The sequence below is a fragment of the Canis aureus genome, chromosome 4, assembly GCF_053574225.1.
Source record: "Canis aureus isolate CA01 chromosome 4, VMU_Caureus_v.1.0, whole genome shotgun sequence".
Lineage (NCBI taxonomy): Eukaryota > Metazoa > Chordata > Mammalia > Carnivora > Canidae > Canis > Canis aureus.
In genome coordinates, this window is record NC_135614.1 from 49767560 (window position 1) to 49791534 (window position 23975).

The 23975-nt window shown below is 39.3% G+C and overlaps 1 long non-coding RNA gene and 1 pseudogene across 12 annotated transcripts in view; one reads left to right on the forward strand and one right to left on the reverse strand.

Annotated features, from left to right (window-relative positions):
• The window catches only part of LOC144312693 (uncharacterized), a 241187-nt gene that overhangs the window by 120861 nt on the left and 96351 nt on the right, over window positions 1-23975 (forward strand). For 6 of the 12 annotated variants that reach the window (XR_013378245.1, XR_013378246.1, XR_013378247.1 and 3 more), the window contains exons 5-6: window positions 6609-6745; window positions 7331-7540. This is a non-coding gene — a long non-coding RNA (uncharacterized LOC144312693). Of the gene's footprint in view, window positions 1-6608; window positions 6746-7330; window positions 7541-8391; window positions 8547-14977; window positions 15066-23975 lie in introns of all 12 variants that reach the window. The other 6 variants (XR_013378243.1, XR_013378244.1, XR_013378248.1 and 3 more) reach the window with 3 other exon arrangements.
• On the reverse strand, window positions 2444-4129 carry LOC144311996 (E3 ubiquitin-protein ligase TRIM41 pseudogene; annotated as a pseudogene).

Consider the following 23975-nt stretch of genomic DNA (forward strand, 5'->3'; position numbering starts at 1 on the left):
TATCAACATAATTTTTGACTGATGATGTTAACCTTGGTTTTCTGGCCGAGGCAGCACTTACCAGTGTAAGTTCTCTAGTGTAAAGTTACTTTTTCCTCTTTTCATATTCCTAGTTTTTGGAAGCAAGTCACCACTAAGCACAGCTCACACTCAGGGGTGGAGAGTTAAGATCCACCTCCAGGAGGGGCAGTATCTATAAAGATTAGGGGAGATCAGTCTCTTGTGGCAATTTTTTTCTTTACTCTAAAAAATTTTAATTTCTAATTATATTATATTGTTATCAAGTAATGTGGCCAAATGGTCTCCACTTCTTTTTTTCTCTTTCTCTCCCAATACGGATTAGAGGTTCAGTTACACTGGTGAGCAAACTTTCTTTAATCAGTTTTGTCAGCTGATATAAACGTGGTATTCCTGAGAACTTGTGCCATGTTGTTTCTTCATGTAAGGCTACTAGTTGCTAAAATAATGGATGTGTCTCTGGAGGGACATCAATACTTCTAAATTCCAATATGAACGTTATGAGGATGCATAGTGGACAATATTATAATGCCTCTTACTCATAAAACATTCTGAAATGGTGATATTCAGTGTTCATGATGTTTCAAACATTTATTGAGTTTTCAGAGTGTCGTGATCATACTGTTTTTGGTGTGGGTGGAAGAGAGTAATTCTACTTTTGAATCCTAGTATAACAATGAAGGCTTTTAAAGAGAAGGAATGAGAATAGTAAGTGCTATTTTGGTTCTTAACAAAAATATACAGTGAACTCTGTCTGCTGCCATCATAAAGTCACCTGGTGAGAAGCACCTGCTGCTTCTCTTTTCTATCATTAAAGAACTTGATGTCAGGAAATAAAACTCTTTCAGTGACACATTCTGAAAAGAAAGGGTACAAAATCTTATGTACTTAGGGAACTTATATAAATTTTGAGATGATGATTTATTTTAACTGTGTTCTTCCTCAGGATGGTGAGAGGTAATGGTTTAGATATTTTAATGACATTGGTTATGAAGTATACTTTTTATTTCTAAAGAGTGGCAGAATTCTATTATTTTGGTTGATACTGTTTCAAAATATTTTCCATGCCTACATACAGTTATATGTATATTTTTACAATGCTGTAAAACATATTATTATTAAACATATTATCATAGGACATATAAATATCATGAATATTTATTTATGGTTTTAAATATTCTTCTCCAACATCATTTTTAATGGTTACATTGTTCCCATGAATGAGTTATGAGTTTCATATTATTACACAGTCACAAGCGGACAGTGCAGAGATGAACACTCTAGATAGTCATCTTTGACATATCAATGATTATTCCCCAGAGCAAAGTTCTTCAAACTTGGCACTACAGACGTTTTGGGAAAGATAATTATTTTTGTTATAGGGGACTGTCTTGTGGACTTTAGGTTTTTTTTTTGTTTTTGTTTTTGTTTTTGTTTTTGTTTTAAGCAAATAAGCTTTTATTTCCACAACACAACCCCTCTTCCCTTTTCTCCAGGAACATAAATTGACCTCTGCCATCAAAGCAGAGGACAAAAGCTGACAAGTGACAGAAGGCAAGGGGTTACTAGAAAAATATATTATACCCAAGGCTCTTCTGAGGATCCAAACCCCTGTGCCCAGGCTCCTGGTCAAGGCTCACCAAATGGAGAGAACTAAAGACATGAGGCTGAAAATTGACACAAGAAACTCCACTGAACAAAGGGGAAAGGAGCCTGGCAGTGAAAAAGACCTAAAAGAGTTGGGTGGGGTGAGCTTTATTCCTAGTTTGAGTGCTGGAAAAAAGGAAGGGGGGGGGAATAATTTATTGGGTGGTACAATGGTATCTAGTTTCAATCATGTCAGCCAATCTAGATCTCAAGCTAAAATCTGGCCAGTCTATGGAGGTAGAAATTGGGGATGGAAGGAGTTTTGAATCCCTCCTACTTCCCCTAGAGTAGACATTTATTACCCAGCTCTACCCTTTTGCCCAACCTGCCTACCCCAAAAAAGCTTCCAAATCCCTTAGCTAAAATTTGCATCAGAAAACGGAATTGGAATGGGGGCAGACCTGAATCATGCCCAAGTACCCCAGCCTGGGAACTAAGGTTGAAGAGCAGGGAAAGGGAAGTTAAGTAATGGAGTTAAATCTCCCTTCATCCCCTACTCAAAATTCAGACCCCTGGGTGGACAGAGGGAAGGGAAACCAAGCAGCTGTTCTCATCAGGGACCCATACAGACCTGTTGGACAGACTTTGCAGGTGAGAGAAGGCCAAGCTGCAGGCTAGGAGGGTTCTTTAGGCTCCTAGAGGGAGAAGCGGGCCTGGGTCAAAGGAGCAGGAAGCAACAAAAATTGGAAGGAGCCTTTGAGCCCCCAAACTTACGGGCCACCCTCCACCACCACCTACCCCCCAATTGCTAATCAGAGGGGCCCCTGCCGGTGGCAGGCTAATCAAGGCAGAGCTTGATGGGGGTGCCCTTGGAGAGCACCCGAAAGAAAGGGAAGACAGGCTTGCCCAGGAAAGCAGCTGAGAAGTACGCACACGGGCTAAAGTCTCGGCATTGTAGAAGCCCAGGCGCCCAGCCTCAGGGTCCAGGTACACGCCCGAGCGCCGCGGTTTCTCACTGGGGCTCAGCAATGCCTGCTCGGTCGAGCTCTGTGCCTCGCAGCGTTTGCCGTTGGTGCCCACATCACACTCGCCTCTGGAGCAGGGGCTCTTCGGGTAGGGGAGGCGGCGGCGGCGATGGTGACGCGCGAGGAGCCGGCGTCCCCACTGCCCGCAGAGGACCCCCCAGAGCCCACCTGCTCCTTCTGATGGGTCGGTTCACGGGCAGCGCCCACCGCCCAACCCTCTACCTCCCGGCAGTGCAGCCGGAGCGGAAGCCGTGGGCCCCCAGGACGCAGCAGGCGGCCGAGAAGCGCTTGGAATGGCAGCAACCTCCGGCCCCGCTCGGCCAGACGAGCCCCGGCGGGCGCGGACAGCATCAGGGCCGAGCGAGGCGTGCCAGGGCCCGGCGTCAGGTCCCCTTGGGCAGCCTGACACAACACAGGGCTCATTTTCCTCACGATGGCATCTGTCAAGAAGTCATGGCTATGGGGTTGACACGGGTCAGCGGGCCAGACCTCTGGAGGCTGCAGCCGTGCCTCTTCACACCTCTTGAAAGTCTCCTGGATGTGCCGGAGCAGCCCCAGACCCGCCCCCTGCCGGCTCCGCTCCTGGGCCTCGCCAGGGCGGCCCAGCTGCTCCTGCACGCCCTAGCCCGGCTTCCCGCGTCTCCTGGAGGCGCCGCTCCGACCCTGCCCGCTCTTGAGCCAGAAACCGTGTCAGCCGTGGAACTCCCGGGCCACCGCGGCCAGCTCTGACTGCATCTGGCTCTTCAGCTCCATCAGCCGCCTCTCCTCCTCGGCCTTCATCCTCTGCACGGCCTCTCGGTGCTGCCTCAGTGGTTCCACATGCCCCTGCAGTCTGGCCCTGGACCCCTGCGCCACCTCCTCCGCGGGCACCGCGCCGTGCTGTTCGTGGCTCCTGGACTCTCAGCGCGCCACACAGATGGCCTCTTCATCCGCCTTGCAGAAGAGCTTCAGGGCTGCCTGGTGTTTTGGACAAATGCCCCCGGACCATGTTGGCCAGCTGCAGGTTGGCGCGGAAGCTCCTCCTGGGAGGGCTCTTTCGGCCCTGGGGGCAGGTGAAGCACCTCCGAGGGGCTGGAGGCGGGGGCAGTGGTAGCTCCTCTTCCTCGTCCTCCTCCAGGACTTCCTCCTCGTCCTCCTCATCCTCCCCTCTCAGGTCCTCCTCCGTGTCCCCCAAGTAGTAGTCCAAATCTTCCTCCTCGTCCTCCTCCTCCCACATGTAGTCCAGGTTGTCCTGGTTGCTTATATATATATATATTTTTAAGATTTTACTTATTTATGAGAGACACACAGAGAGAGAGAGAGAGAGAGGCAGAGACACAGGCAGAGGAAGAAGCAGGCGTCAGGCAGGGAGCCCGATGTGGGACTCGATCCCGGGTCTCCGGGATCACACCCTGAGCCAAAGGCAGATGCTCAACCGCTGAGCCACCCAGGCGTCCCTACGTTGTTTAACAGAATCCTGGCCCTTACCCACTAGATGCCCATAGTATGCCCACTCTCATTTGTGTAACTAAAACTGTCTCCAGACATTGCCAAATGTTTGCTGAGAGCCAAATTTCTCTCCCTTTGAGACTACTGCCACAGACCACCTTTCTTTGAAGAAGAATTTGTCACATATTCTGTATGCATTATTTAAAGTTCTTAAAAAAATATGTGGTGTTTTGCTTTTAATTTGAAAGAAGTAACATGAGGCTATAAGGAGACAACTCGAAAATGTGTGCAAAAATTTTCTCATAAACCTTTCTTACTGAAGTTCTTAGAGTTTAACGTGCCTGGTGATAAATACAGTGGGGCCCAGTTTCATCTCCAGGTACAGGAAAATCTTTCTGTGTAGCAGTAGAGTAGAGCTCAGAGACAATAGGAAGGAAAGACCTAACTCTCAGATTGCTTCTCATCTTTTTGACTATGTAATGTTTTATGATTTCACATTCTATAACTACAGTTATGCATTTTTGACTTCTAATATTTTCCTTTTCTAAGCAGTAAATAGGACTAATTAAAGGTTTAGATTTTGGAATGAGCCAAACTAGATTCTGATAATGTATCTTATCAATTTCTAGCTGGCTGATCTAGGGCCTTTAATCTTTAGTTTCTGATGTGTAAAATGGGACGAGTAAGATCATCTACCACACAGAGTTTTGGGAACATTATGTTTCAGGACTGTTAGCAGTGCTTGATACCTAGAAGGCACTCAGTAAATATTATCTATCTTTCCCCTCGCCTACCAACTGAAAGAAGAATAATCTATCTTCTCAATTTAATTCTATATCCTCAGCCATCAAAGGAGGCATTTCAGCAGCAAGGGTTGTCCTGAAACCTTTCATTGGCAAAATAACTTAAGTTGTAATATTTTAGGGATGTAGATTTTATAATTGTGTATGAGACACTGTCATAGTTACTATTTAATATTTTGGAACAATATCTCATTGGGTGAGTGTGGAAAAAAATCCTAGAAACTTGATTTTCTATATATTTAAAATTTCCTTCATTTTAATTTCAATTTTTATATTTGCTAATTAAATATTAACATTACATATACTAATAATATTAATACAGTGTTATGAAATATATATATATAATTTATAAATAGATAAAAATCTATGGAGGATGCTTGCTTGAAATTTCTTTACTGCTAGGATGTGAGATCATTTCTTTTAGAGGCCATTCACTTGGAAGGTAGTATTTTTACTGTTTCTCTGATTTGGGATGGAGGAAAGGAGTCATAAATCTCACTGCTTGTCAGAACCCACAATTCCCTGAATGTTATTTCAACATTATTTTACACAAAGTTTCATCATTCTTGTGATTTTCAATAGTAGTATTGGTATATTTGAGTGTTCCCATCCCGATCTTTTTTTCAAGATTGATTGAAATAGGTTGCAAGATGGAGCATTTCTGTATGTCACTGATAGTACCTGGGAAGATTTTTTTATTCACTGTTTTGGAAACGGAAAAATAAAATACAAGATTCTGACTTTCTCTTTTGAAAAATTTAAGCTAAATATCTGGGAACAGCAATGTCCAAATGAACTCTTCTCTCTGTCCCTTCCTTCAATCCTTCCTTAAAATAAGGATGTCTAGGAGATAATGGAGAAGTCCTGGAAAGTTGGTGGCATGTAAAATGGTATTAGTATTTAGAAGGCATTAGACGGAAGTGGTGATGGTAGTGGTGGTAGTGGTAGTGGTAGTGTGTGTGTGTGTGTATGTGTATGTGTGTGTGTGTGTGTGTGTGCTCATGCACATATACATGCTTATGTTTGAATAGGAGAACCAATTTTCATGGGTTCCTGGTGCCTGACACGATCTTTACAGTGGATATTTATATCATCTATTTTTACTTTCATACAAGCAAGATAAGGGAGAAGAGAATTTCTTGCTCCTCTCATGGTACAAAAATTTTAATAAGAAGATAAAGGGGAAAGTTAAGGTCCTTTGATCCTTCCCCCTCCCCATATATATATATTCTTTTCACAAACTGGAGTCATAATGTGCAAAATAGGAATCATACTATGGATATTATTATCCAAAATGCTTTTCCTCACTTCACAATATAATTAGGATATTTTCCATACTCATGTATATAGATTTACCCAATTCTTTCTATAGTCATCAGAGATTCTATTGCCTGGATTTACTGTAATAAATTTAGATACTTCCTTATTCAACACTGTAATATCTTCTGTATGTATCTTTGAACACTTTTCTAGAGATATATTTATAGAAATGGAATTACTGGTTCAAAATGTATGCATGTTTAAAATTTAGATCCAACAAGAGTGCATCAATTTATCCTCCCACAAGTGAGAAATTTTCCTTTTTTTTAAAAAATTCACATTGTTTAAATTTTATGGACAAAAAGGCATTTAATTTTTCTCTTCATTGTGATATTGAGCATCTCCAAGAGGTCGTTTTATAAACAATTACTGAGGTTAGGGCTCTTTATATTGTCTTGGTTTCATCCTAAAATGTTTCTATACTTAGGGTCGCCAAGGAAGCTACAGTGGAGGCTGTCGGAAGGGTGGGTTTGAATGAACTTTGGCTGCTCCATCAAGCAGGCTGATTACTGAGGAAACATCAAAAGCTTCACCCGAGTGACTCATCACCCAGATCCAACAGAGGTAATAGAATAACTTACAGTGCACAGCCTTTTGGCTATTTAGTCCGCTGTGTGAGATCAATGGTGCCTACATTCTCTGCTGGATTTTGCTTTGGGAAAGAGATTTATTGGTTAAACCTCACATTACAATGCAGTCAGGGACTTTGGGACTCATTGCCAATACTCAGAAGCATAGAGAAAAATTATTTAACATCTTGGCCTCAGGTAACAATATCTACTTCATGGAGTTGGATCAGGCATCAAATTCTATGGGGATATACTACTGTCCACTGCGTTAACTATCTATCCTTCATGTTGTTTCATTATTTTCAGAGGCTTTACTCTGTTTTGTGTGGTGAAAAGCTTGTGGCTAGAGATAAACCAAAGTGGCAGTTTTAAGACGCATGTGAAATAAAAATGTGACTGGTCATGCATGTGGATTATTAGATATAAAATGTATGATATAGCTTTATATATGTAGTGTTAACTGGATTGTGCTCATGTGCTATAATTATGATTTTAAAATTTATTACTGTCTTTTCATGAAGTTCAGATGGTCTGACTAATTTATATTCTCTAAACATTTCTTGTTTTACTCTTTCATCAGATTCCACTCTTAAAATTCACTGCATGGTCTCTACAGACAAGAAGCAAAGGTTCTGCATGGCTACAGCCTTTCAGTTAAAAGACAAGGAATCCATATTTTCCTTCATTTTACTTTTAGACAGCCAGTATGTTTTATAGTCTCTCACATGCTTTTCTTCTCTCAAAGACATTTTCAAGTTTAATAATATATTTTTAAAAAGATAATTTTCAGGTAATTCAATTTTGAAATCCTATAGACTTTAAAATAAATGCAAAGAATCAAAAAAAGTCTCACATACAAAGTCATTTACCATATCTATCTAAAAATTACAGTTACACATTTGCTAGTTGTATTATTATGGAATTGCTAATATTACCTGCTTTTCAGAAGCATTAAAATAAACTTGTTTGGAAATGGTGTTATTTACTAAAAAAAAAAAAAAAAATAAGGCAGTGTAAGGTATTATTTCTCTTTATGTTGGTTTAAAATTCAAGTGTATTTTATGGAAAATGGGACATTTTAAAGGTTAATCTTACCAGGGAAGTCTTTTCCTATATAAATATATTATAACTTCACACTGTAATTTTGGAGTTTTTCCTGATAATTTATGGTTTTGAGAACTATAGGTCTTAGTAAAAAATATACTGATTTGAAGATTTTTAAGCTTTCATTGTAAGGGTACACAGACCAAAAACATCATGTGTCTCCTTGTATGTTTTGCAGTGCATCTAGTCTGGTCAAATGGGATCATTTATTTCAAAAGTTATTGTGAAGGAAAATTTGAAAAAGGATAAATTGCATGTAATTGTGGTAAAGAATGAACTTTTACTGATCAGTTAGAAAATACCAAAGACACTCTCTGTGCCTGTGTAATCAATGGTGGGTTGGTAATATTATTTTGTATAAGAAAGAACATTATTAAAGTGTATTAAGTTGTTCTGTACTGAAGGGCATAAGAGCATTGTGTAATCTCTAATTTCTGCCAGAGAGAGAGACTTTGTCACCGGGTAGAACCATTTTTATAGTCTATTCATGTATTCAACCAGCATCTATTGAAGCTATATTTTTATGTACCCTACCAGGTACAGAATTTGGGGTGGGCCATGCTAGTGGCAAACAAATCAATAAAGCACACTGCCTTAAGGATTTTACAAGCTCAAGGACAGGACAGCATAAAGAAGCAATCATGTAAACAATAAATGACAATACAAAAAGAATGAGAAGTAATGATCTAAAGGTAAAAATGGCATAATAATGCTAATATTAATATAATGTTACTAATTGCCTATTGTTAGCTAAGGACTTGACTCCCCCTCGTGGGTGTTAGATTATCTCTCCAGCATCCATTCTCCTCTTCTCCCCCAGGTCGTACTTACTGTGTAATTTGTGAGTAGAAAGATATTTTCTGGGGTTTGTAATTCCCCTCTCCTATGGTACAGTGTTTGGTCTGTTTGAACAGATTGGTTCACGTGAACCAATTCAGGAAATCCTCTGCTAGTATTAAGGATGGGATTGTTAGTCATTTCTGGACAATGGGCCATGAGGGGCTTTTTGAGCATGTCTGAAAAAGTTCTCCTTCACTATTCTGGAAGAGCTTTTTGATGTCATCATTTTGTTCACTCCTTTGTTTTGGATGATGAAGCCTGTGATCTAATGATTGCCTCTCATAACTATAAGGGCAAATAAAGCTTAGGCCAAATCTGACACTTTAGAATGAAGAGGAGAGGGAGAGATAAAGAAATTAGATCCTTGATCCTATGATTGAAGCACTAAGTCAAACCGAGCTTGAAGCCTACCTGTCTTCTGGACTTGAGATAAGTGAGCCAATAAAACACTTTTGTTTTTTATGCCAGTCTGAGTTGGCTTTTCTCTTACTTGAACTGGTCTAAATTATACCCAGGAGTTATCTTTTTCCATCTTCATAACAACCCTCTGAAATAAGTGATATTTTTCATCATTTTGTGGATGGGGAAACTAAGGTCTGGAATGGTTAAATATCTTGCTCTGAATCACAGAAGCAGTACATGGTAAAGCCAGGACCTTCCCTGTGTAGTTTAATCCAGAGACACATCACCAAGCACTACATCCTGCTGCCCCCATGCTTTGGGGATGCAGAGAGAATGGCAGTCAAGTTGTAGGAAAGTTATCACAATGCTGGAAACATTGGATCTGGGCCTGGAAGTGGAGCTAAAATCAACAAAAGATGGAAGTGAAGCAAGAGTTTTGGAATGCAGTAGATTAAGTAACTTCAGGGTGCCTGGGGGTGAGGGGTCTAGTTCATGTTTAATCTCTCAGGGGGATGAGAGAGGACAGGACCAACAGGCAAGGTGAAGGGTTTCTAACCTTCTCCAGAGGTTAGAAGACAGTGAGATCAGAACGAGATGGCATAACTAGACAGGGGAAGTTAAAAGGAGGGAGGAGACCTTGAGAGAAAATAGTGAAACAGTAGAGGAAGCAGAAATATTGAGACTGATAGTCACCTACGTCTAGTTCTAACATATTGGGATGATGGGAGTAGGGGTGCGATAAGGGAAAGAAAAAAGCTGATGTCACCAGGATCTCTGCACACTTGAGTTCAGTATCATCATTATTAGGGAAAATCTAGGTTTCGGTTTAGAAGAGAACATAGAGGAAGTGTTGCCAGAAGGGTTGAATGAGAATGTGTTTCCAAGGGTTCAAAAGAGCCCGGTGAAGGGGAACTAAGGGAGTCCGGGGAGCTGGGGAAGATGATTGTGCTGGAGAGAACACAAGTAGGAGAGGGCTGGTGGGCTGGAAGCAGGTGCATTTTGTTCAATGTATCAAAAACGAGCAAGGCAGGGAATTGTGGGAAGGGAAGAGTCTGTTTCAACTGAACTGCTTCCAGGTTGTAGTTACATATGTGGGCTCTTTCGTAATTCTCGCTCCCGGCACATCACATCTTGCTGGTGGAAGGGCACTAAGGTGACTATGGCAACTTGACAGACCTCAAACCATATTACTCTTCACAAACACATGGAGGCTACAATTCTTTAAAAACAATAACACCAGCCGTGGCAGTGGCGACAACAACCAAGTAATTTGTAACTCTCCCCTCCAGAGAACCACAGAGCTGCATATGTTATTTTTTAATAATCAGTGACAAATTAACTAATTGCTACCATCCTTAAACCTGTTTTTCCCTGTAGCTTGTCATTATCTGCAGATGTCAAAACAAGTAAAATAAATGGACTAGATTTCCTTCAGATGTTTGTTGATAATAACTGTTCCCCTAAAGAAAATTAAGAATTGCGTGAGGCTGATAAGCAGAAGCTCCTTCCTGGGTTGTTATTTTAGAATGCTTTTTTTCATCAATGAGTTTCTGGTAGAGATTGTTAGACTCTGCCTTGCTCCCTTTCTGAAACATCAACTCCAATAGTACATCTGGAGAACTGTCAAAAGTCACTGTGAGAGTACAAGTAAAATTGCACATTGTCAGTCCCTACCTGAGAGATGTGGGTTCCTTAGAGCTGGAGTAGGACCCAGGAATCTGCATTTTAAATGATCTCCCCAGGTGATTCTGATGCAGGGGTACTAGGTCAGGCTGTGAGAACAGCTCAAGTCTTCTTGATGGGTTGGGGGCTGGAGCTCAAGATAGGGAGGTGTGCGTCTCTTCTCTGAGATTTGTTTCAATTCTTTCTTCTAACCATCATTACTTTCCTCTTTACTGCAAACCTTTTGCTTTTGAGATACAGTGTTAGGAGAAACACTCAGGCACTGGAATAAGATCTGAATTTGAATCCTGGTTGTGGCATTTACTAAAGGTGAACTCTTGACAGAAGCAGGTAAATTCATTCTGTCTCATTTTTTTGATCTGTGAGATTTTTTTTTTTTCAGGATTCTAGAGATGATGTTCAGAGTGTGCCTTATTTAATATGTAGTACCTAAGAAGTGCTTACACATTACTGTTATTATGACCTTGATTTCTACTTTGCACTAACTTATCATATCTGCCTGCAGGGTTGCCCACTTATGTTAGCTTATGGAGGATCATATGGGATTGTGCACACACTAGGACAGTTTTTCTGTTCTTTTACTACCCCTTTCCTTTTGGCTCTGAATTAAGGCCCACCAGTGAGTTGCTGAGCCCAGACATGGGTGAGGAAACAGCAGTGCTACTAGACAGACAGCTGAGCAAAGCACCATGCACACAGTGAGATTCTTAAAAACTCTCACCTTATGCAGGGTGCTAAATAGGAAAAGCACAAGGCAGGATAAAGGTATGGTGTCTGTCTACATTTGTATTGTCTGTTGGAGGCATTGAGCAAAGAAAGTAGACCCAGTTATCTGTTTTATCACTACCTTTCCTTCTTGAAAGGTGACAAGGTGGGGTTGGGTGAGGACAGAGGTTAGAAAAGGATTTTCTTGGGATGCCTGGGTGGTTCAGTGGTTGAGTGTCTGCCTTTGGCTCAGGGTATGATCCTGGGATCCTGGGATTGAATCCCACCTCAGGCTTTTCACAGGGAACCTGCTTCTCCCTCTGCCTATGTCTCTGCCTCTCTCTGTGTGTCTGTCATGAATAAATAAACTCTTAAAAAAAGAAGAAAGAAAAGGATTTTTTTTATTAGCATTGTCCCTGCTGTGTCCCCTTTGTATACTATAGGCACAGAGACTTGATGGAATGTTGGAGTGAGGGCATGCTTTAATTTCTGTGTGTCCTGCTGTGCATTCCAGAAAACCTGTTACCCATCTCTTGTTTTGGCATGATAGGGCTTTCTAGTTTTACAGTTATCACTGGACAAGAATCCATGGATAGGAGTAGATGTTTTAACTCTTTGCTCGTGTTGTAGGAGATCATTAAGAGGCGGTAACCTCTAGTTGACCTGAAAGCTACATCTGGGCAATCAGAGCATCCTCAACCCCTCCCGTCTTTGGAATGTACATCCTGCTCACACTGTTTCCTACACTGGAGCTGTTTTTTGAGGACCTGACCTTGAGGGAGCAACGTGTTGTTGATGCCATCAGTGGTGTATGTGACTGAACCTAGTGAAGACCTCTATATAAACTTTTAAGATTCTAGTAGGCGAGTGCCCAGCTCTACTCTTCTGGCAGCACCCAAGATGAGCCTCATATGTAAATTCCCTTGCTTATTCAAAAGCCACTCTCTAATCTGGAGGGCTTTGCTTCTTTCTCTGGTTTCTCCTTGCCCTTAATGTACAGGGGCCAGTTTGTGAACCAACAACTTGGATCATAGATCCCCAAAAGAGAGTTTCTTGGAAATTCTTAATGTATTTCTCAATGCACCAGTGCCAAGGGGCTTTAATGTTTTGTCATAGATTGGAAACTGGCAGGTGTGGGCAAACCATTTTAATAGGTGTGTCCCTATTTTATTTATCTATTTATAATTTTTTTTGACATACATATTTTTGTTTTTATGACATTGCCTTTTGAAGGGTCCAAGAAAGTTATTTTAACAGTCTGTGTTCAGGAGTTTTGAAAGCATTTTTAAGGACACTACATTGGGCCCTTTTATTTCCCAGCCTTTGGTGAGCAATCACTTGTTAATCTGTGGTAATTAACTCCAGGTGAGAGTGAATGTAAGGCATGAGGCATTTGCCCATGGCATGGTATTGGGGATTTGTTTCCAGAATATTTATTTTGGGAAAAATCAGTATTGAATCCTCTTTTGTTCTGATCCTATAGGAAAGTTCAAACTTTGTCCAGCTTTGGACTTTAATATAGGAGAATCTCTTGACCATCATGCCAACTTTGCTTGAACTGTATTTTTATATGATAACCCTTAAGCTAATATACTGGCAATTAATTGATGAAGCAGAGATAGTTATTTTTGTCTTAAGGCTTTTCTTTTCTTTCCAAAGAAAATTAACAAAACAGAAAGATATTTAAAAGGAGTTGAATTTTATTTGCTTAATTCCTTACATTTTGGGTCCTGACTAGGAGGAGAAAGTGGACTGTGAAATGTTTGATTTCATGAACATGCCTTCCTTTTGACTAGTTCATCCACCAAGGACAACCAACTGTCTGGCATGAGTGCACTTTACAAATATTGTCTCATGTTGTAAACTATTTGGGATTATATTTTCTCCATTTTACAAATGTACTTTGGAATTATAAAAGAAACACCTATCAGAAAACTCAGAAACCATGAACATGAATAAGAACTTCTCAATTTGTTTATTTTTTTACTTTTTTTTTAACAAAATAAACTCTGTAGTTAAAATGAATCCTTGAAGCAAATTAATATATATTTAAGATTGGATATTTATAACCTACTTCCCGGTCTCTTTAAGCTACTTAATGTAAAATTTACCCTAGTTTTATTCTAGGCTATGAAGAGCAAGAAATCAGGAAAAGCTTTTTTGCTTATTAGTATGGAATTTTTTTTAAGGATTTCGTTTATTCATGAGAGACAGAGAGAGAGAGAGGGAGAGAGAGAGAGAGAGAGGGAGAGGCAGAGACACAGGCAGAGGGAGAAGCAGGCTCCATGCAGGGAGCCCGATATGGGACTCAGTCCCTGCTCTCCAGGATAACACTCTGGGCCAAAGGCAGGTGCTAAACTGCTGAGCCACCAGGGCAGCTCCTGTATGGAATTTTTAAAATAAGCCAGTGATCTTCATTGATAACTCACATGGATAACCTTAAAAACTGAAAACTGTCATTCTTTTTGGGATACAGGTATTTACATCAAAGTCTTAAACTAAAAGAATGGTCATATTACAGTAGGAAGAACCCCTTTCTATTGTAGGATGAATCAAATTTTTAAAATGGTAATAGATTATAATATTCTAGAGCTAGAATGGGTATCAGATATTATAATAATAAAATAGCTAACAAGATTGAGTACTTTCCTGTGCATCAGGAATGATTTTGCCTTTTTAATTTAATTTCATTCTCTCAGTAGCCCTGCCCCATTGACTATTATTTCCCCCCATTTTAATGAGGAACCAAAAAGCTAGATAGGTTAAGGAACTTGATCAAGGTCATATACCTCATTTATTTAAAACTCTTATCTTGGGTTGATTAGGTATCTCTCAAGGTCATGCATAAGTAGCAATTTATTAGAAATTATTTTTGGACATTGGATTTAAAAAGCTATAAATTTCTTGTTGCATAACCTTGTTGCATAAATTGTTGATTTTCAGACTTTTCATGATTTAATCTGCCTGCTGAGAAATCATTTTTCCTATTGCAAAGGTTCATAAGATGTGCAGATTTTGGAGCTTGGCTTGACTGCCCTGTAAGATGCCTATTGACTGAACATAGAAAATTCTGTGTTATTAAAGACAAATTAAGTGAGGTCTTATGTGATTAAGTCTCATGTTAGTTGCTGAGGTAGAGGCTAATAATCGTTAGTAGTTTTTAACTCTCTGTATAGGTCGTATCTATTTTCTGGCAGCTGGCAAGAGAAGGGATGAAGAGAGAATGTATGCACAGGACAGATAATTTGTCAAACAACTTCCTCTAAGCATAAAAAAGTAATTAATTAAGTAAGTTATATCAAGTATCCTGCATGTAATATGAGAACTTCATTAAAGGTAGTTATTCTTTGATTAGCTTTCCCTCTAAAGAGAATGTTCTGTAGACAAAATGCAGGATGTTTCCTGGCCTTAGTTCATGTTGTTTTAAGAGCCTATTAGTGGGTATTAATCCATTCTTTTTTATTGATCCATTCTTAATATACAAATCCCTTAGGCTATGATAGTTGTGAGGACTAGCACCCATGGATATGTTTAGGATTGAAGAAGCTTCCAAAAGTAGCAATATCACAAAAGGATTTCTGGTAAGAGAATAACAATAATAATAATTCATGTAAAGTTTACTCTGTTTCACTTTGGGGGGTTACTGCAACTCTGTAATAACTGCATTAGTTATAAAGCAAATGGAGATGCTTCTTTGACAGGTGAGGAATTTGGCAAGCAACTCTACCACTATATGCAGAGACTGGGATTAAACCTCAGAGCTACCTAACTCTCCAGTCCCTTTCTCTGAATAATTATGCCACATTGTGCCTTAAATAAAATATAAATGGTATATTGACTTGAATAGTTCTTCTTTTAACAATAATTTTAGTTTTCTAAGCCATAATTTGTCATGAATTACAAGTTCATGAGAAATTATAGGTATAAACAAATGAGAATTAAAGATACATATTTTGCATTAGTGAGGATCTCAGCAGGACAGAGATGGCAACTCATAGTAGGTAATTTGAGAAGTGTTTAATAAAGGGATTCTTAGGGCAGCCCAGATGGCTCAGTGGTTTAGCGCCGCCTTCAGCCCAGGGCCTGGTCCTGGAGACCCAGGATCGAGTCCCACGTCAGGCTCCCTGCATCGAGCCTGCTTCTCCCTCTGCCCCCCGCCCCCCGCCTCATGAAAAAATAAATAAAATCTTTAAAAAAAAATAAAGGGACTCTTATAAGTGTATAGCCTAGTGTGTATGGCCCAGGCTGCCATAACAAAGTACCATAGATTGGGTGGTTTAGACAACGGAAATTTATTTTCTTACAGTGTTGGTGGCTGGAAGTCTTAAGTTGGATTGCCAGCATGGGTGAGTTGTGGTAAGGGCTCTCTTCCTGACTTGTGCAGGGCTGCCTTCTCACTGGGTCCTGACATATCAATTTGGGTGAACACAATTCAGTCCATAGCAGTTAGGGAAGCACTGGGTAGCACAGTACCCTGGGACTGGAAACTTCAGGGAGTTACCATTTTCAGGTTTGAGGAACTGGGGACAGTTTGGCCACTACTCTAGGCAGAGAGAAAACACACATGACAGGAGTCATAACCATAGCTGGGGATGGCACCCAGCCAGCGGCATCCCCACCCAAAAGGAGTGAAGACTTCATTCTTCTTTTCCCTGATTTCACCCTTATGCTTCTCAGCAGTGGAAACTAACTGTAGGCCAGACTGAAAGGAAGCCCGTTGATGGAGTCTGTATATGTATAGGGGAAGAAAAATATTTTTTTTCTCAACTTTTTTGGGTTCTTAGCTGACATTTCTGTAATGAAAGACAGATTAATAGGAGGAAAACAAACAAGTTTATTAACACATATATCTCATTTATACACAGGAAATACCCAAGGGGAAATGAGTAACTCCCTGAGGTGGCTTAGGATTCAGACTTACATACTATCTTCATTGGCAAAGGGGAGGTTGGGGATGTGGGCCTCTTAGGGGTGAGTCAGTGATTTTTAGGAAAGATGAATGGGCCCTTAGAGAGAGGAGGTATGATAGTTTATGACAAAGTTGTTCTAGTTTCCCCTCCTGTGTTAAAAAGTCAGTCTTCTCTCATTTTGAATTTGAAGGCCGGCAAGAACTATGTCCTAGCTCAAAGTAGTCCGGTAGGAGCAGTTCCCTCTTATTTGTAAAATGGGCAGCCTTTTTTTTTATTTAGGCCTTCACCTGATTGGATGGGACCCACTTAGACCACCTTTACTCTATCAGATTCTAATCTTATTCAGAAACACTGTCACAGACATACCCAGAATAGTATTTGACCAAATGTCTAAGCTCTGTGGCCCAGTTAGTTTGACACACAAAATTAACCACCTTCCCAGTCTACTATCTGCCTAAGGCTAGTCATATGAGGTTTCCTGTCTGAGAATCTGTTTCTTCTCTAGGGAACTGAAACTAGCAGGGTGTTTACCTAAGGTTACCACTCTGTAATTTATGAGGGTAAATTATCTGTAATTTATGCCTTATCCTAGCACAGATTTGCTGAGTAGCTAACCCTTAAGGAGCAGCCCTTCTTTGCATCCTTCTATTCTCACTTATCCAGACTCACATCTCTCTTTCCTTTCCGCTTACAGCCCCTGATCTATCACTTCTTGATCCCTATCTTCTGATCCTGTGTGCCTTGAATTAGGGACCAATTCTCTACCAAGGATCTGATAACTCAATTATATGCTCATCCTAAACATTTGTATTTAAAGTTTGGCTTTCCTTATCTTATCACAAAGACACTTTTATCCCAACACTTTTCTATTCAGATCACAGCTCTCTCTGTGTCCCCACAGCAATGGACTTGTCTCAGGTCCTCCTTCCCAAAATTGTTATTTCAACACCAAAAAAGAGGTCAATCTTTCCTGCTTGATAAAACTCCTGAAGAGGAGATTTATGACAATGGAGTTCTTTTTGAAGGATCTGTCTTTAGACAGATAAGGGGAGGTCAGAGAATGTCCCTCAATTTGCTATTTTTCAAGTGACTGCAGCTCAAACTAATATACCAATGTGGCATACTTTGCTATTTTTTGCATGTCAACCTCTCAAAGCACAGAGCAGAGTGGAAAAGGAAGAGTGGACCTGGAAGAGCAAAGGGAAGATATCAGATGTACTTACTGTTTACTTTATCTTATAATTAACCACATTGTCTAAAATGGACCTTCTTGGGGCACATGGGTAGCTTAGTCAGTTGAGTGGCTGACTCTTGATTTAAGCTCAGGTCATGATGATCATGAGCCCAACATGATCATGTTGGGCTCTGTGCTCAATAGGCAGTTTGCTTGAGGATTCTCTCCCCCACTTTTTGTTCCTCTCCCTGCTTATATTTTCTCTCTTTCTAAAATAAATAAGATAATCTTAAAAAAATGGTAAAAAAAGAAAATGGACCTTCTTATTCATCTCTCTCCCCTCCCCCTCTACCACATCTGTGTGTGTGTGTATGTGTGTGTGTGTGTGTGTGCGCGGGGGGGGGGGGTTGATGACTCTTTCCTCTGTATTTCTCTTTATTTTTTTTCCAAATTTTTAATTTAAATTCTAGTGAGTTAACATAGAATGTAATACTGGCTTAAGGAGTAGAAGTGAGTGATTCATCACTTACATATTTCACCTAGTGCTTATCATAACAAGTGTTCCCCTTAATACCCATCACCCATTTTAGCCCATGTCCAATCCACCTTCCTCCATCAACCCTCAGTTTGTTCTCCATTGTTGGGAGTCTCTTACACCTCTTCCACATATGAGTGAAATCATATGGTATTTCCTTTTTTGACTTATTTTACTTAGCATAATATACTTTAGCTCCACCCACATTGTTGCAAATGGCAAGATTTCATTCTCTTTGGTGACTGAGTAATATATATCACTGATATATATATATATCACTTTTTCTTTATCCATTCATCAGTTGATGGATACTTGGGCTCTTTCCATAGTTTGGCTATTGTTGACGATGCTGTTATAAACACTAGGGTGCATGTATCCTTTGAATCTGTATTTTTGCCTTTGGGTAAATAACCTAGTAGTGCAATTGCTGGATCATAGAGTAGTTCTATTTTTAACTTTAAAAAAAACCTCCACACTTTTTTCCAGAGTGGCCGCACCAGTTTCCATTCCCACCAACAGTGTGAAATGGTTCCCCTTTCTATACATCTTTGCCAACATCTGTTGTTTCATGTGTTCATTTTAGCTATTCTGACAGGTGTGAAGTGGTATCTCATCATGTCTACTACATCTTTGGTTATCTCCTCCATATAACTTACTACAATGGGAAGTTATCACCTCTATTTATTTATGTATTTTGTATCTGTGTGGCTCCCTTCACTAGTCTAAGTTTCTAAGGACAGGGACTTTTGTTATTGTTAAAAATTTTACTTCCCTTCCCCATTATGGTTGGGTGCAGTCATATGATTTGTTTCAGCCAATAAGTTGTAAGACATGTGAGAGACACTTCTAAGCAGAAATGGTTAATCACTGGTGCAACACAGTCTCAACTTTTTTTTTTTTCCTGTTGTCAAAGTGACCAGCAACCTTTGAGATGGTTGCTGCTCTATCACTTGGCACCAGGAATGAAAAGATCTGAAAGGACAGCTATGTAGTATGAGGAAGAAATATACTTTGTTTTTATAAATCAGTGATTTGGGATAGTTTGCTAGCAGAATATAACATAGCCCTATTCTGACAAATCCTTAATTGTGAAAAGAAGGAACAAACTTGTCTCTTTTAATTTGAGCTGATTTGTAGAGTCTGTGATTATCTAAGTAGCTAATTTACATAGTTTGCAACTTTAGCTTGTCAATATGTCCTTGTTATAACCTTGAAATTCACAAGTTTAATATTATATTCTATTTCCCAATAGAAGGATTTCTAAATATAACTCTCATTAATGCCAACACTCCTTTGCATATTAGAATAACACTCTAGCCCTTGAAATTGTAAGTTTGAGTGAGAACGACACATGAAAGACAGATCAGAATCATGCGGGCTGTCTCTCCTGGGAGGACAGGAACTAATTTGAGTTTTGAATTTATCCTTTTGATGTTCTAATATTCCCAACAATAGTAAGTCATTTTAAAATGGAGAATTGAAACTGTCTATGCCTGATCTATTCTCTCATGTCTAGTCCACTCTGGTTATTCAAATGTGACTCGCGTTCATTCCTCTTATTTCTTGACAAATAGGTCTGTAGACATGTACATGCTTTGTCCTGAATGTTGAACGGGAAAAAGAAAAGGTCTCAGCATAGCAAATTTACAAAAAGTGTAAAGAATTTGAAGTCGAACACATCTTAAGCCATGACCATGCTTTAATTGCCTATTTTGCTTTCGTTGCTTTGGGCAAAAATATTCTTTATTTTGAAGATTTTAAGTTAAACCAAACTAATGAAAATATTGACCAAACATAACTCTTAACCAATGTTTTTTGGAGAGGAGATACTTTGGGGATATAGTAAAGGTATAACCTTCATCTGCCCATCTAATTTTTTTTAATTTTTATTTTTTTATTTTTTTAATTTATTTTTTATTGGTGTTCAATTTGCCAACATATAGCATATTACCCAATGCTCATCCCATCAAGTGCCCCCCTCAGTGCCCGTCACCCAGTCACCCCCACCCCCTGCCCACCTCCCTTTCTACCTCCCCTTACTCGTTTCCCAGAGTTAGGAGTCTCTCATGTTCTGTCTCCATCTCTGATATTTCCCACTCATTTTTTTCTCCTTTCCCCTTTATTCCCTTTCACTATTTTTTATATTCCCTAAATGAATGAGACCATATAATGTTTGTCCTTCTCCAATTGACTTACTTCACTTAGCATAATACCCTCCAGTTCCACCCATGTGGAAGCAAATGGTGGGTATTTGTTGTTTCTGATGGCTGAGTAATATTCCATTGTATACATAGACCACATCCTCTTTATCCATTCATGTTTCGATGAAACACTTGATTGGTTGGACTTATACAGGTTCTTTATTGATATGTATTATATCCATTTAATGGAAGACTCTAAATTATTTCCCATCTCCTTTTTAGAAGATGAAAAATACACAAATCTACTCTGATATGCACAGGACAGACTAATGTTGACCATCTGCATTTATAGGATAATATAAAGATGAAAAATACATAAATCTACTCCGATATGCACAGGACAGACTAATGTTGACCATCTGCATTTATAGGATAATATATATCCTATATATTATCCTATATATATATATATATATATCCTATATATATATAATATATCCTATATATATATCCGATATATATATATCCTATTTCTTTTTTTTAAAGATTTATTTATTTGTTTGAGAGTGAGACAGAGAGAACGTGCAGGAAAGGAGGCATAGAGGGAGAAGGAGAGAGAATCGTAAGCAGATTCTGTGCTAAGCACATAGCCCAACATGGGGCTCAATCTCATGACCCTGAGATCATGACCTGAGCCAAAACCAAGAGTCATATACTTCACCGACTGTGCCACCCAGGTGTCCCTATAGTATAATATTACTGTTTCTGATTAAAGTCTTCTTAAAGCCTTGTAAGATGCTGAGGCATCAAGACAGATTAACATATATATTTATTTAACTATATAGTTATAGGTAGATATAGTGTGTATATATATTTAGAACTTATTGAATTAAAGGATCTCTTGCCTTAATATTTAGATAACCAGGCAATTAAATTAACCAGTTTCTCAATGCTTGAACTTTCTGTATAATGTGAAATGTTTAGATTAGCTGATAAAATAGCTAAAGTACAAAATGAAATTTAAGACCACAGCACAATAAGTGTTTATCTAACCAGTTAATCATTAAAATTATGTTTAAAAATAATTGTTAAAATATACTTTTGTGACCAATTTTAGTTCTTGTATAATAAGGCAACCAGTATAGGCAGACATTTCTTTAATGTACTGAAGACAGCCTTGAAATATTGAATTTTGAATCTCTCAGTGTGTTAGTGCTATAGACTGATTATGTTCCCCCCAAATTTATATGTTGAAGTTCTAAGCCCCCATGTGTTGATATTTGGAGGTGGGGCTTTTGTGAAGTAATTAGGTGTAGATGAGGTCATGAAGGTAGGGCCCCCAATTTGGAATTGGTGTCCATATAAAAAAGAGGAAGAGAGACCAAAGCTCTCTATGCCATGTGAGGACACAGCAAGAGGGTAGCTATCTGCAAACCAGGAAGAATGTCCTCACTAGGAATTGAATTGCCTGGCAGCCTTGATCTTAGACTTCTCAGCCTCCAGAACTGTGAGTGATAAAGTTTTGTTGTTAAAGCCACTCAGTCCATGGTATTTTGTTATGGCATCTTGAGCAGACTTATGCAGTTATTTACCCTGGTTATAGTAACCGAAGTATCAGGGTTCTGTGGTGATTTTTTTGGAATATAAAAGCAGGTGTCATTTCATTTCTGAAGCTCTTTGAAAATTTGGTAGTCCTATGATATGAGTTTCATGGCATGTACTTTGTGAAAGCTTACTTTGGAGGGGTAGTTGGAATATATGATGGTTTCTTGTGACTTTTGTTAGATAGGGGCTGAGCTCTTGGTGAGTTGTATTTGAAATAGAATTTAGAATAAAATTGCTTTTAGTTAGGAAAATGAAACTGATACATTTGGTTTTTGAGTAGTTCTTTACTTTTGGTTAGGTGTGTTTCATATTAGCTCTAAAAGAGAAGAGCTTCCGTATGAAAGGACTAGAGTTAAATGGAAGCAGAAAGAAGTTGTGATCCAGGAATACTTATTTAACATGATGATTATTTTTAAAAAATTCCAACAGACAGATTTTTGTCTACATGTTAAAAAAATGATTTAAACAGAATTATTATTGTATTGAGTAGACCAATCCTCCCATATGAGTCCTTTCAGAATGAAGTAGAAGCATTGAGCTCATATTGACAACTATAAGAAATTAGCACTTGGGAAATAGTTTTGTTTGATTTGAAAATGAGTATTAGCAAGATTCTTTATTTCCCTTTTATCCCTGATGGATTGATAATGTCCATCTATCAACCTGAGGTGAAAGAACTGTACATCTATAATAACTACATAACTATTTGACAGCTGTTGAATATAGGGGATCTATTCCTTCAGATTCTTTTGGAAAAAGATGGCAAAAATATTTGCTCATTATCAGCTTCCTGTCCCCCCCAAGAAGTGAGGCAGCAGAGGTACTTTTGTTTTATTTTGTTTTGTTTTGTTATGTAGCTCATGAATCCCTCAGAATAGAAACAAAATTATTATTTTTTCTCTTTACTCCATATTTCTTTGTGGTAGCTCTATAGTGTGCTACTTATATTCCCTATCTATCCACTTCTTTTTCTCCAGCATCTTCTACCATTAGCATCAAGGCACCCAATTCACTCAGCTGTTATTTGATAAGTTGAGTTAAGGTTTATACTACACATGTTTAATTTGTCACAGTCTACCTTACTGACAGCTGAATACCTACCTTACCTTCAGCAAAGGAGGGTCTTTTTGCTCAAGATTATGACCTATCTTCAGGAATAGCTCATATGCAAAGATTGGCCAATAAAGGTCATAAGAGCTTATCTTTTTCTTCTGATTGGGAGATACAACTTCAGAGTTCTCTATGGGATAAGCTGAGGCCTCTTTTGGAACTGCATAGCAGTTTTACCTTAAATACATTCTCTAAGCAACTACTTGAATACAAATATCTATCTTAGAGTCTGTTTCCTGGGCATCCTGACTTAAGACAGTTAGATCCAGCAGACTAAAGGAGAAGTAGACTCTATAATGGGATTTTGGAGTTGATTACTTCCTGGTCACCTGGCAATGAGGACCTCAATCCTGATGGTAGGTGGAATGTAGATAGCTTGTGGTATCATGTGTCAGTGAAATTACTCAAACATCTAAATAGTTGTGAACCAAGATCAGATGCTGGTAGAAGGTAATACACTAGAAGATTCAATAGGTTAGGTATTTTTAAACGTGTAGGGGAAGTAGTAATCATAAAATCTATGAAACTGGTTATCTCTGAGTGCCATGGATGCACTGCCAAAACATAATGAAAGGCTGTGGATGACTGATCACTGATTTAAATGTGAAAGTCAAAGAACCTCAATAGTAAGATATAAAGAAACTCTTATCTCTCAAAGGCAGGAAATGGGAACACTGGGTATCAGGATCAGAATCAGGCTCCATCAGTGCAGAGTTATAGAGAATTTGAATTCTCAGGACACCTGGGTGGTCAGATGGCTAAGTGTCTGCCTTCAGCTCAGGTCATGATCCCAACAGATCCCAACATCCTGGGATCGAGCCCCACTTTGGGATCCTTGCTAAGTGAAGAGTCTGCTTCTCCCCCTGCCTCTCCCCCCTGCTCATGCTCTCTCTATCTCTCAAGTAAATAAATAAAATCTTAAAAAAAAGAATTTGAATTCCCATAGCCATCAATTCTGCTATACAAGGTAAAGATCTTGGTTGGAGGGAATGGAATACTGAATCTTGGGCTGGGGA